At 33.7% G+C, this 15,187-nt stretch overlaps 1 pseudogene; it reads right to left on the minus strand.

The window, feature by feature from the left end:
* Positions 1-9,883: 9,883 nt before the first annotated feature.
* On the minus strand, positions 9,884-10,630 carry LOC102127224 (putative elongation factor 1-alpha-like 3; annotated as a pseudogene).
* Positions 10,631-15,187: the final 4,557 nt, after the last annotated feature.

Raw genomic sequence — 15,187 nt, forward strand, 5'->3', positions numbered from 1 at the left:
ATGTACCCCTAGCAGTTTCGTATAGGATGCTTGATTGAGGTACAGAAAGCATATGATACAGCTTTTATTAACAGTTCAGTTTCCAACGTCTGGACTTTACACAGTATCCATAAACACCCAGAGGCAAACTGGGAAGGTTCTAAGGTTGGCAAAAACAATGGCAGGCCTTTGAGTTGCTTTCAGATGTACATCCCTGGTTTTGTAGAGGTTCAATTTGGAAGACAATGATCGTTGCTTTTAACTCCCTTTTAAATGGGGTTACAGCGTGAATGATATCAAGAAAATGACCCATTCGTTCAACTGCATTGTCTTCAATTTCCTTTTTTATATCAGGTGATGGATTTTCAGTTTTTCTTTCTGAGTATAAAACTAAATTTTTAGATTGAGGAAATGGAGCTGAACTCAGAAGATGGTTTTATATTAGAGGTCCAGAGATTCAAAAAGTCTTCTGGTTTATAGGATTATAATTTTGTTTTAAATTTGATTTCTGCCTTTTAATCTTGTTAAAGGAGTCTCTGAGATTGGTTGCTATACTTAGTTTGTATCTTTTCATAGTTATCAATAAGATAGCTGTTTAAGACAAGAGCTTTTTGAGAAGTTTTCTTTTTAAATACTGCCAAATTATTTATTGCATAGGTGACTCAAGGCAAAAAACTTTCTTCCTAGAAAGTCTCAAAGATAACTTTCCAGGTGTGGAATACCATGGATGTAATTGATGTTTTTAAAATGACAGCAGAAGATGCCACCTGAATTATCCCTCCAAAATTTACTCCCAGAGATAGGCTACGATAGCAAAAGATTTTTGCTGCCAAGGGCCATTAAGGATGATGTTTTTGAGTGGTGTCTCCTACCTCCTCATGAAATTGTGAACACATGAGTATGTGGACACACGGAGTTGCTGCCAGTCCCAGGCCCATCCACCTGAGACACCAGGCAGGCACTTGTGGGACTGGCTTTCCCAGCACTAACCAGGCAGCAAAGGTTGAGATGACAAAAGCACCTCATCCCCTCAAGAAGGAGGGGACTTCTTATTAAGACAAACTCCCCTGAGAATTTGGCATATTTGGAGCAAAGAGAGTGGGTCTTAATAATCTGTGTGTCTTGAATTCTCAGTCCTTTTAGACTGGCCATATCATGTAATCTGACAATAACCCGTCTTACTGGCAGGGACTAAGAGAAGGTGTTCTCACTTAGTCACAAAATCCAGGCTCTCAAGGCATACAACAGGACAAGGAACTTCATCCACTATTGTTTCTCAGGGACTCATGGCACAGTTTGTCAAAACCAACACCTGTGTGATGTGAATCCAAAACTCACCAGTCCCTAGGCCCAACTTGAGCAATGTGCTTCTAAGGGTTTTAGGTCTGTGTTTTATAGTTCTCCTCTTTATGACAAATAACACAGAAAGAGACAGAAAAACAGAGACCATTTTCAGGAGGAGAAGCTTGAACAAATTGAAAAATTAAGTAGCACATAACAATTGCACTACAAAACTCATAAAACAGTTTTAGGTGTAAGTCTTCCAACATATGTGCAATGTCTATGTTATAAACTATAAAACAAAATATTTCATGTTCATTGATTAGCAGACATCATTACTATTAAGATGTCAATTCTCAATGTCATCTACAAAATCACCACAACTACAAAACCAACAAAAAAAGTACTAGAAGGATATTTTTAGTGTTGGAGAAGCTGATTTTAAATTTCAGGTACAAATACAGATGAATTAGAATAGCCAACATATTTTGACAATAAATGAGAACAAAGTTAGATTTCTTATCTTTTCTGACTTCAAGACAAATCATTATCAGATTTCAAAACTACAGTAACCAAGACATGTAAATTTAAACCAAGACATATTTATGGACATGTAAATTTGTAGAAGAAAATAGAGAGTCAAGCAATGGAAACGCTAAATATAGTCAGTGATTTTCAACAAATACACAAAAATAATTAAGTATAAAAAACAAAATACATCAATAAACTGTGCTGGAACTATTGGATAACCATTTATAAAAAGGGATATTTTTATTATAGAATATATGTTATATTTGACATATTGCATATGTTGTATGTATATGAATAGTTATATATTTATATAACTTTTATATAATTATATATAACTATATAAACAAATAACATATAATTACATAAAAGTTATTTAAATATATTATAAAAGTTATATAAATATACAACATATACAATAAGTCATATATAACATATTCTATAATAAAATAATAGATAAATTGGTCTTTATAAAAATTTAAAACTTCTGCTATCTGAAATATAGTATTAAGAGAAAGGAGGGGGAAGTTACATTTTGGGAGGAAGTATTTGCAAATTATATAAAGGATCTGCATCCAGAATAAAAAACAAAAACTAAAAACTGCAAGCAATGTAAAAACAAACAACCCGTTTAAAAAATGGATAAAAATCTGGGCCTGGCACAGTGACTCACACCTGTTATCCCGGCACTTTGGGAGGCTGAGGCATGTGGATCACAAGGTCAGGAGTTTGAGACCAGTCTGGCCAACATAGTGAAACTCCATCTCTACTAAAAATACAAAAAAATAACTAGGGTTGGGAGCACATGCCTGTAGTCCCAGCTACTCAGAAGGCTGAGGCAAGAGGATCACTTGAACCTGGAAGACAGAGGTTGCAGTGAGCTGAGATCACGGCATTGCACTCCAGCCTGGGGGACAGTGTGAGACTCCGTCTCAAAAAAAAAAAAAAAAAAAAAAAATCTGAACAAGTACTTCATCCGATAAGATACACAGATGACAAATAAGCACAAGAACAGATGTTCAACATCATTCGTCATAAGGTATCGCAAATGAAAAACTGGACAAATGTATCAAAAGACCCCTATTAAAACATCTAAACAAACAGACAACATGAAGTGTTGATAAGAACACAAGTTAAGAAATTCTCATGCACTATTACTGAATATGCAAAATGTTACAGTTATTTTGGAAAGTAATTTGGGAGTCTTCTTAGAGCATCAAGCATACACTTGCGATATGACTCTGTAATCCCACCCTAGATACCTCTCCAAGTGAAACAAAATGCTAAGTTTACTGAGAAACCTATATAAGAATATTTATACCAGCTTTATTTTTAATATACCAAAACTGGAAGCAAAACAAATGTACCTCAACTGATAAATAAAAAGACAAACAAAAAAATGATATTTGCTTACAACAGAATATTACTAAATGACAAAAATTATTGATATACACAACATCATAATGCATTTTAAATGTATTTTAAATGCATTATGCCACATGAAATAAGTGATACCCAAATCGTTTATAGCATGTGGCTTTATTTATATGGTCTCTGTAAAATTATTGGGGCCTGAAACAGTGAATGCTCGGTTAATGAAAAGGCTGGCTACAGCCACAAAGGACATTTAGAGAAATCTCTCCAATGATGGAATTGGTGTATATGTTAATTTTCGTGGCGATTATCTGACTGTACTCATTTGCCAAAACTCGTGAAACTGTAAACTAAAACTGGTGAAATTTATTGGATATAAATTATACCATAATAACACCACTGGAAAAATTCCTACATGATATAGTTACAATTGGTATATAAACAGTCATCTGTTAAAATTTTCCTTTCAGATGCACTTCCTTCTTGCTGTAACATATTTCAATCTAGATCATTTTCCTTCCTTAGTATTTCCTGTAGAGTAAATCTTCTACGTGTTTCTTTTTGTTTTTCTTCTTGTCTTTGAGATGAGGTCTTACCCTGGTTGCCAGGCTGGAGTGCAGTGGTGCAATCATGGTTCACTGCAGCCTCAAACTCCCTGGTTCAGGTGATTCTCCTGCCTCAGCATCTCCAATAGTAGGATCACAAGTGTGCATCACCACACCTGGCTATTTTTAAAAATTATTTATAGAGATTAAGTCTCCCATTGTTGCCCAGGCTGGTCTTGTGCTCCTGACCTCAAATGATCCTCTTGCCTTGACCTTCCAAAGTGCTGGGATTATAGGTGTGAGCCACCATATTTTTCAAAAATGTCTCAAATTCACTTTTTTTTTTTTAAAAAAAGAAGATTTTTGCTGGTATAGAATTCTGGATTGATGTTTTCATTGATTTTTGTTGTTGTTTATTTTAACATATTCAGGATGTTATTCGATTATTTTCCTGTATCTATGACTTTACTATGAATGGGTCCAGGCAGGTAATGAGATATCTGAAAGCCAGATTCACTTTACATATAATCACTTGCTTCTGGTTAACTAAAATATAAGGCAAAATGAAGCTCAGCACAATACTGCAAGTTTGAGAACTGCTGAAAGGATATCTTCTTGGCAGAAGGATTTTGGACTTTTTTTTTCTCCTTTATTTCCTACAGCAAGTTTTGTATAAAACTGAGCATGGAAATTCTCAGTATGGTTGCATAAATTACATATCTGCAGATTGTTTTAATTTTTTAGGTGAATACCATTTACATGCAACACCCATGGTTTCTACTCAGGATTCAAACATCTGACACTTAGTATGACTCTACATTCACACCTTGCGCAGAGGATATAAAACTTTGTAGAAAGGGTATAAATTCTGATAAATGGAAACTATCTCCTAAAAGATAATAAATATAATCAATGTAATGTAACAAATATCTGCTGTATATAACCTAATACATTCTGAAGTGTAACATTAGCCTATTAAATTTGTGGTATTTCAGCGATATAAAATGACTCAGAGGCATATATCCTCATTTCATTGCACATTAATTTTATGTGTGATGGACTTGTGTTGGAAGCGATAGATGGCAGTATTGGTTCATTATTACAGATAATTTATAATTATCTCATTTACCCATTATCTATCTAACCCTATTATTTTTCTATGGTTTTATAGGTAAGTGTGTGAAGATACTTTAAAAAATTAATTTAAAGACAGCTTTAATACAAAAAAACTTTAATAACCTTGATTTGTGTTTTCTCTCTGTAAAAAGCATTAACTGAGGAATGGCAAAAGTAGGGAACAAAATGCTGTATTTTTTTCTTTTATGTGTGGGTCAGAATGCTCCCAAAGTACGTTATAAATTACCACAGTGTGCTGGTATGGGATCATCCATCCTCTTCATCTTTAGTTCATTGAGAACATTTGTTCCTAGTAAGCTTTCCTGAGCACTTTCCATAATACCTCCTTAGCCTTTGAAATCACTTTGATTATAACATATTCTTTAATTCTGAAGCTAAATCAAATGCAATAAGAAATATTTATTTTCCCAAAATAGGTTTCCGGTTCTTCTGGAGAAAAACGAAATTAAATTTTAAGTGAACAATGAAAAACTGAATATTCTATAGACAAGAAAGAAAAGTATTAATTTTAAATAGTATCAGGAATATGACTAAGGGGCATGCATAAAAAATTATTGCCATGATAAGATAACGTTACAATGAATTAGTCATCTATTGCAGAAGAAAGAAACCAAAAAAGACAGTATATTTTGGGTAACCTAGTTAATATTCTTTACTAAATGTTTCTAATACTATAAAGGTAACTGCAATGACCTATGAAGCTTACCGTGAGATGATTGTTGGTGATTGTTTGATAGCTGAATAATGCATGTCACTGATTAATCTATTTAGTTCTGTTGTGTGAGTGTGCTAGATTTCAATGAGTGTGTTAGATTTCAAAACAAAACAAGATTTTAAAGTTATACTTTATTTTCTTCTTTATAAAGAGATCAAATATCAATTCAAGTTAATAGCTAGACTAAGAAGGTAACAATTTAACATCATCAAATTGTCATGCAGGCTTTCAGCAACGAGAATACAATGTCATGGAACCACATTAAAGTGCTCCTTTCTTCACCTGCAAAATAATATTTCACACTTTTGTCTAGGACCATAAATAGCAACTGATATGGGAGCAAGTTGAATTTGTTTGTAAAATTAACGAAATAATCAAGATACCGTTAGAATTCTTCCTTTCGAATTAACCAAATTTGAAAAGATAACTCAAAATTATTGGTATTAACTTTTTTCTTTGTATTTTGATACCCACTTTTTATCTCGTGCCGTTTCAATATCAAACAAATGACAGCAAACCTTCCGTTGATTTAACCAATGCTAATGATTACTCTTTTTAAACTTTTTAATGTGTCTTCTTATTGTGAAAAAAGCTCTCTTTAAGATAATTAGGTAAAATTTCCAAATAGCAGTTATCGATTTAGAAAAATAACTCAGTGTAAATAAGTAAATTGCCTGAGATCAAATAGCAAATCACTGAAAGACGCTTCGAATGAAGAATTCTGATCATCTGCTCCTCGATCTTTCAGCTACCTCATGCACCTTCCAATCTGAAGTTTTCTTTTATAGATTCAAAGGCTTTTGAAAATACTTTAAATTAATTCTCAAAACCACAGATTGATGGTCTAAATGGAAATATTCCAGAATATTCTAGGTACAAAGTAACCATACTTAATGAGCATAAGAATTGTATTAATAATTTATTTGCACTCATAAACCTTTTGACATATTATATTTGAAAATGGACCATGACATGTTTATGATACAAAAAGGTAGCTAAAATTTTACCTGTAAAATTACAGAAGCTCACATGAAATTGAACCTTAAAATATATTGAACTCTTAATTATTTCATGACAGCAGGAAGAGATTTCTTTAAAGCAGTTATTTCACAATTAGAACTCAGACAACAAAAGCACAAACAACAATAAAAAAAAAGAAAATTTAGACTTCATGAAATTTGAAAACTGTTGTTCATTTAAAGAAACAAGAAAGTACAAAGAAAAGCTGTATTATGGAAAAAACTTTAGAAAAACTTATATCTGATAAGGTATTCGGCGTATATATAGAACTCATAACAACTCACAAAAAGTCCATTTAAAAAAAAGGCAAAGAATTTGAATAAGTGTCTCTCCAAAGAAGCTGTACAAATGACCAACAAGCACATAAAAAGATGTTCAGCATCATTAGACATTAGGGAAATGTAAATCAGAACTAAAATAAGGTGTCACTTCAATCCACTGAGATACCTATCAAAAAAAAAAAAAAGAGACAAACAAAAAAAACCCCTCAGAATAATAGTCTGAGGAGGATATGGAACAGTTGGACATCTTATGCATTGTTGATGGGAATGTAAAATGGTGCCACCCTTATTTGATAAAGTTGGTCCTCAAAAAGTTAAACACAGCTGGGAGCAGTGGCTTACACCTGTAATTACAATACTTTGGGAGTCCCAGGCAGAAGGATCACTTGAGCCCAGGAGTTAGAGACCAGCCTGGGCAACAAAGCAAGAGCCTCGTCTCTACAAAACATAATCAAAAACAAAAATTAGTTGGCCATGGTGGCACATGCCTTTAGTCCCACCTATTTGGAAGGCTGAAATGGGAGGATCACTTGAGCCCGGAAGTTTGAGGGTGCAGTGAGCTATGATTACACTGTAGAGCTTGCTCCAGCCTGGGTGACAGATCAAGACCTCCTCTCTAAAATCAAACAAAACGAAACAAAATGTTGAACACCGAATTACTAAATAACCCCCAAATTCCAAGCCTTCATATATATCCCCACAAAATTAAAATCAGGTATTCAAACAAATACCTTTACAGATATGTTTACAACAGCACAAAATGCAGATTGGTGGTTTAAAGGAGCTGGAGGAGGCGGGGAAGCAACTATTTCATGAATATGAAGGTTTATTTTGTAATGATGAAGATTTTTTGAAACCAGATAGAAGAGGTAGTTTTACAACAGAGCAAATGCCATTTAATTGTTTAATTTGATTGGTACTAAATGCCATTTAATTGTTCACTTGACGTGGTTAAATTTTATATTGTCAGTTTCACCTAAATAAAAAATTGCCAAGAAAATATGCATCTCAGAATGTTTTTAGCCAGACTGTACCTTTAGCTAAATCTTTCCATGTAGATAGACTAGATTCCAAAGGTTAAAACTGGCAAGGATGATGAAGACATATTTCAAGGTTACTCTCATTTGGTTTATAGCCTCATTAGCCAAAAAGCAGTGCAAAGGAGGACATACAACTTAAAACACAACATGTGACTTTATCTGGATTTCTGTTGCCATTCTTATACAAACCTGCCCACATTTGAACAGAATTAGTTCAGACAGCGAAGAATACTCAATCAGAGAAGGAGCTGCTGCCTTAAGTTACATTAGACTTGTAGAAGACCATGTCAGCAATCAATAGCCCACCTTCTACCAGTTAAGAAGGTTCTTCGTATATCATAGTTGTATAATTCTTCACCTTATTTATTTTTTTTTTACTAGGCCTTTGGTCCAATAGCAGTGGTAACTATAGAATTGTAAAAGTAGTAACCTAAATTATATTTCTATAAATTGTATCCACAACGTTTATTTGACCATGTTGTTGCTTGGAAGGCAAACAAAATAATGTATAGATGGCATCTCAAGTATAAAAAATAATAAAATCAACCATGGCTATCAGCGAACATTGGTACAACGTATGAGTGTAGCTCTACGTTGTGCAATCACACGTGTAGGTTGGTGTCAGCATGACCACGATCAAGCCATAGAACTCTTTCATTATCATAAATATCCCCCTTGTGCTATTCCTTTACAGTGCCGTTCACCATCTTCTCATAGTCCCTAACTCTATCTTTCAGCAACCACTAATTTGTTTTTTCTCTTCTATAATTTGGCCACTTTTTATTGTTATGTAAAAAGTTTCACATACTATGTGACCTTTTTAAGATTAGCTGTTTTCAGTCGGCCTGATGGCCTCAAGATTCATTCAAGCTGCCGATTGCATCAGCCATCTGTTACTATTTATTGCTAAATCATACTCTATTATCTGGATGTACCAAGTTTATTTAACCACTTGTCCATAAGGGAGCACTTCGGTTGTTTCCAGTTTGGGGATGTTATAAATAAAGGTGCTATAAATATTTGTGTAGAGATATTTGCATAGACACACATTTCCAGCTCCCTGGCTTAAATGGCTAGGAGTGCAATTGCTGGATCATATGATAAGCATATGTTTAGTTTTTTTTTTTACAAAATTTCCAAACCACTTTTTAAGCTACTTCTAAAAGTGGCTGTTCCATTTTACATTTCTACCAACAGTGTAGGAGAGATTCAGTTTCTTTGTATCCTCACCAACTTTTGGTACTGTCACTTCAAATTTTTAAAATTTTTGCTGTTCTAATGGTTGTGTAGTAATATCACTTTGTAGTCTTAATTTGCATATCCCTAGTGGCTAGTGATGTTGGATATCTTTTGGTGTGCTTATTTATCATCAGAATGTGGTTTTCAGTGAATTGTCTCTATGTATCTTTTGACATTTTATAATTGGATTTTTTATTGTTGCATTTTGAGAGTTCTTTATGTATTCCAGATATAAGTCCTTTTTCAGATATGTGCTTTTATAATACTTTCTCTCTGTCTGTAGCTTGAGAAAGCTGTTTCATTCTGTTTACAAAATAATGCACACACAAAATAATTTTAATTTTGATGAAGTCAATTTATCTCTTTTTATTAATTGATCTTGTTCCTGGTGTTATATATAAAAACTTTTATAAACCGTAGATTTATAAACCTATGTGATATCCTAAAAGTCTAATAGTAAATTTTTTCTCATTAAACTTTTTCAATGGGTCTCAAAATTCTGTGACAAATTTTTGGTCATGTTGTTTCCATTAAAAAGTACTGATTTTAAAAACTAATAATTTAAAACTGCCACACTCCAAAAAGAAAACCAAAGTGGTCCACAAAACATTCTCCTTTCCTTCTGAAAGTTTCACGATGCATTGTTATCATTAACCAGTCTTTTACTACTAAACTTAAATGGCCAGTTGAAACAGTTCTCAGGCCATTCTTCCACCACCGGTTAAGACCAGGGTGGCAGTATTAGGCATAATATTCATTTATCCTTCTGAGCTTTCTGTGCAGACTTGGTGACCTTGCCAGCTCCAGCAGCCTTCTTGTCCAATGCTTTGATGACACCCACGGCAACTGTCTGTCTCATATCACGAACAGCAAAGTGACCTAGAGGTGGATAGTCTGAGAAGCTCTCAACACACATGCGCTCGCCAGGAACCATATCAACGATGGCAGCATCACCAGATATCAAGAATTTAGGGCCATCTTCCAGTTTTTTACCAGAACAGATATCAGTCTTTTCCTTCAGCTCAGCAAACTTGCATGCAATGTGAGCCATGTGGCAATCCAGTACAGGGGCATAGCCAGTGCTGATTTGACCTGGATGGTTCAGGATAATCATCAGAGCAGTGAAGCCAGCTGCTTCCATTGGTGGGTCGTTTTTGTTGTCACCAGCAACGTTGCGACGACGAGCATCCTTGACAGACACGTTCTTGACATTGAGGCCCACATTGTCCCTAGGAAGAGCTTCACTCAAAGCTTCATGGTGCATTTCAACAGATTTTACTTCAGTTGTAACATTGACCAGAGCAAAGGTGACCACCATACCAGGTTTGAGAACACCAGTCTCCACTTGGCCAACAGGAAAAGTACCAATATCACCAAGGGCTTGTCAGTTGGACAAGTTCGTGGTAGGATGCAGTCCAGAGCCTCAAGCAACATGGTTCCACTGGCATTGCCATCCTTACTGGTGACTTTCCATCCCTTGAACCAAGGCATATTTAATATTTAAGTCCATGGTTGATTTTTATTTAATATTAATGTAGGATGTGTTTTTTTAATTTCCCTGACGAATAGCCAATGACTTCAGCATCATTTATTAAAAGTACCATCCTTACTCCAGGAATTGCTTTGTACCTTTGTGAAAACTCAGTTGGCCATCCTTGCTTGGAAGTTATTTCTGGGTACTCCATTCTGTTTTGTTTATCTTTGTTGTATCTCTACCTCTCAAAATCATAATGTCATGAATACAGTAGCTATATAGTTAAGTTTTCTTATTGACTAGAGTGAGTGTACCCATTTTATTATCTAAAGTATTGCTTTAGCTACTTTTATTTCCTCTTATTTCTTTTTGTTGTTGTTGTTGTTGAGATGGAGTCTCGCTCTGTCGCCCAGGCTGGAGTGCAGTGTTGTGATCTCAGCTTACTGCAAGCTCCGCCTCCCGGGTTCCCGCCATTCTCCTGCCTCAGCCTCCTGAGTAGCTGGGACTACAGGCGCCGCCACCTCGCCGGGCTAGTTTTTTGTATTTTTTAGTAGAGACGGGTTTTCACCGTGTTAGCCAGGAAGGTCTCGATCTCCTGACCTCGTGATCCACCCGTCCCGGCCTCCCAAAGTGCTGGCATTACAGGCTTGAGCCACCACGCCCAGCCTATTTCCTCTTATTTCTATATAAATTTTACAATACAACTTTTAGAATACACTTGTCTAGAAAAGTCTTATGGGGATTTTCAGAGGAATTGCAATGAACATTTCTCTCAATTTGGGGAGAATTTACATCTTCACCATAATCCTTCCAATGTATAAACTCTGTGGTGCTATTTATTTAGATTTTCTTTAATATTGCAATATTCAGTATAAAAGCACACTTACATATATTTTTATTTTGTCTATTGAATTTTTCGGTTTTAAAGTTTCCACATTTTTAATCTTCTAGTTTTTTCATGTGCCTTTCTATTTCTGTGTTATACTTTTTCTTTCCACTTGTCTCAAATGTATTTTTAATTACTTGTTGAAACAGTTAATGGTAGCTGTGTTAAATTTCTTTTGTGATCATTTAAATGTTTCTGTCATCTTAGTTTTAGTATCTGCTGATTTTCTCATTTTATTGAACATGAGATCTTATAGATTCTTGCTATAACGAGTGACTTTCAATTAAAATCTTGACATTTTGATAGTATGTGGTGAGACATTTGACCTTATTTAAGATTTGCATTTTAGCAGGCATCCTCTGACATTGTTCCAGCAGCGGAAAGATGGCATCAACTCCTTACTGCCACATTGGAATATGAATTTATTATGCCAGTGTTAGAATTAGACTTTTGAAACACACTCTACTTCTTACATAACCTAAGTGATATTGAATTTCTGGGTTCACTAATAGCTATCATAGATCTTTTTTAAAATGATGATGTCCATGACACAGTATTTTAATCAGTGTAGTGTTTTTTTTTTTTTTTTTTTTTTTTTTGAGACGGAGTCTTGCTCTGTCACCCAGGCTGGAGTGCAGTGGCCGGATCTCAGCTCAATCAGTGTAGTTTTTATAATGGATTGATAACTCAAATGACAGTCACCCTGCTTACTCTTCCTCAGGAGTGTCTTGGGAGTAATACTATTTTGCTTTTCTATAACATTCAGGTTCAGCTTGTCAATGTTCTTTGTAAGAAAACACCATGTAAAAATTTTTAAATTGCATTCAATTTATCAATTAACAGCCAATTGTTGCCTTTACAGTAATGCATCTTTCATACCCATAAGCAAATTATCTTTACATAATTAGGTCTTTTCTAATAATCTTCATTGAGAATTAAAATTTTCTCTGGGTAAATTTTACATCATTGTTGTATTCCTATCTAAATATCCTTGCTTTTATTTATATGGTTTACTTTAATATATTTTAATTATACTTTTTCATTTTACTGATAGACATAAAAATATAATTGAGGTTCTTTTTTCAGGCCTAAACTAAGCGAATTGAACTTAAATATCTTGTTTATTTGCACTGCTGTTTTACAGAAAACCTTTTGTGCTCTATGCAGGTAATAGAATTATTTCAAAAAATAAAAGTTTTTTTTTCTATCAAAATTTTAATATTTCCTCCTTATATAATAATACTTAACTTTACATTTTCTTGATATAATGCAATGGTTTTGAGTTTCAGTACAATAATAAATAAAAGCGTTTAGCAGTCATCTTTGTTTAAGCTAGGATCTCAAAAGATAAGCATTCAATATTTTTTATTAATGTGTTTTATTTACTCCACACACTGTTTGTGTCTCCCCATCTGTAAATAGCCTTTGTTAGGACAAAGTATCCCTGCTCTTTTCCTGTTTCAGAAGATTTATATTAATGGACAGATGCTACATTCTTATATTTTATATTTTAGATTATTTTCTGCATCTATCAAGATCATACTTTTTTTGTTACTTTTTTGATAATGTATTGAAAGTTTATCTACCACTGCAGTCCTACATAAATCTTGGTGAATATAATATTTTTGTTTGGTTTCTCTGTAGGTTTTGTATGTCGTAGGAGTTGATTTTCTAAAAATTTTTGTTTAGGATTTTGCTTTTATGTTCATTGAAAAAAATGGATTATCACTTTACTTTCTGTTCCTTATTAAATTTTGGTATTAAGGCTTTATACAGTAATAAGTTGGGAAGAGTTCTTTTTCCTGGTTTTTGGGAGAAGTTCCTGTAATGTTTATTGTTTTTTCAAATTTGGGCAGAATTTAATGGTGAAAGCATATAGAAATACAAATTTATCTGGAGAGAGTTTAAAATATAAAGTTTTTAATGATAGAGAATTAAATATGTATCTTTTATTTGGGGAGTATATAATGATGTAACTAGTGGCCACAGCGCTCCCTGAGGAGCTCATTATACTTGTGAGATTTTGGAGAGAGTTTTTTCCGACACTTTAAACCGTGGAGAAGCAGAGACATTTCCTTGTTATTATCTTTTAAGAGGTGAATTTTATTTTCCTCCTTCTTTATCTCAGTGAATACGTAAACCATTTTAGGCAGAATATATGTAGAAGTTTTAGACTCTACTCCTCATTGTGTGTTTATGCAAGGCTTTCCCTTATCTTCTTAAGCCTGCCTTAAACATTTTAAGGTCTTTGGATTCTCAGGGCATTTATTAGCATCAGAGACTGCTTAGCTTCCTTGATTTTGCCTGTTTTATTTTTAGCTTTGAATATTCTGTTTAGTTTGCTTCCATCAAGGACATATATTTAACATGGTGTAAATCATTATTTAATAGCAAATTTGTAATGTTTCATAACAGAAGGATTTTTTCAGAATATCTTCTCAACTGTATTATTGGAAATAGCTTTTCCTAGTAATACTCTGCTTTGACTACCTCCTATTATACAATAGGGTCATAAATTAAAAGTTCAAAGCACAATTGAATTATAAAGAAGTTTTCCAAAATAAAATCACTGACATCTAATTTACTAAGAGCAATTCATTGAAAACCTATAGAGAATGTTATTGCCAAATGACCCACAAATGCTGCCCAGAAATAAGCGCTGCTGAAATAGTTGCCAAAATCTGCTTAGAAAACATACTGGCTTATAGTATATATTTATGATATGCATGATTTTATAGGGATATTGCATATTTTTATTCTCCTGTTTAACTTCAGATTATTTTCAATGTCAGACAAAAATTCCCATGACTCGAATTCAATTTATAACACCCACATAGTTCTCATTACAAGTTATGGAGCAGTTCTCATCTCTCTTTGTGAGAATGTTCTTTACTTCCATTGTCCCATCAGCCATATTTATTAGAAAATTTTCATTTGAAATAAACTTTTATTCAACTAGCTTTCGTTTGAGAAGTCATATCACCAAACTCAAGAATGTAGATTGCCCCATGACCACAGGGGAAAAAAAGCTGAAAATTTTTGACATTACTAGCAGGTTTTGTTTCTTCACGAATAAATTAACATGCAGGACAACGGCATCGTTGTGGCCATGTTAATACCACAGCTCCTAGTTATCAATACTTATTGATACTAATTATCAATACTTAATATTCTATTAGGAATATACATGAAATAAAGGTTAGGCATTAATTGCTTGGCTTTTCAATTGGAATTTACCTACTATTGATTGAAAATTTGAATTTTTAAAAATAAAAGTTAAAACCATTGTTTCTAACTAGGAAAAATATTACAATACAAAATGAAAATATCAACATAAAAACATGAACATAAAACATAAAAAAAGACTATCATTTAAATCATTCAGTATGTAATTTTGCCTATTATTTTAGTTGATGTATGATATGGTCAGATGAAACAGTGCTAATGTATATTACCTATGTGATGAATCATAGGAAGTTTTCCGTTCTGAAGTTGCTGAGAGTAAAACGTATCTCACCTGATCTAGAAAAAACTGGAAACTGTGGCTGCCATATATGCTCAGAATTGGAATAGGTGAAATTTTTAGAATCAGCAGTAACTTTCACTTTCTAGAAAAATTTTATGTCATCTCAGTTTCCTGGTACTTGGTTTGAGAATCACTCCAATTTGTCAGTACAAAGGTTAGAAT

This window comes from Macaca fascicularis, chromosome 3 (assembly GCF_037993035.2).
Source record: "Macaca fascicularis isolate 582-1 chromosome 3, T2T-MFA8v1.1".
NCBI classification, from domain to species: domain Eukaryota; kingdom Metazoa; phylum Chordata; class Mammalia; order Primates; family Cercopithecidae; genus Macaca; species Macaca fascicularis.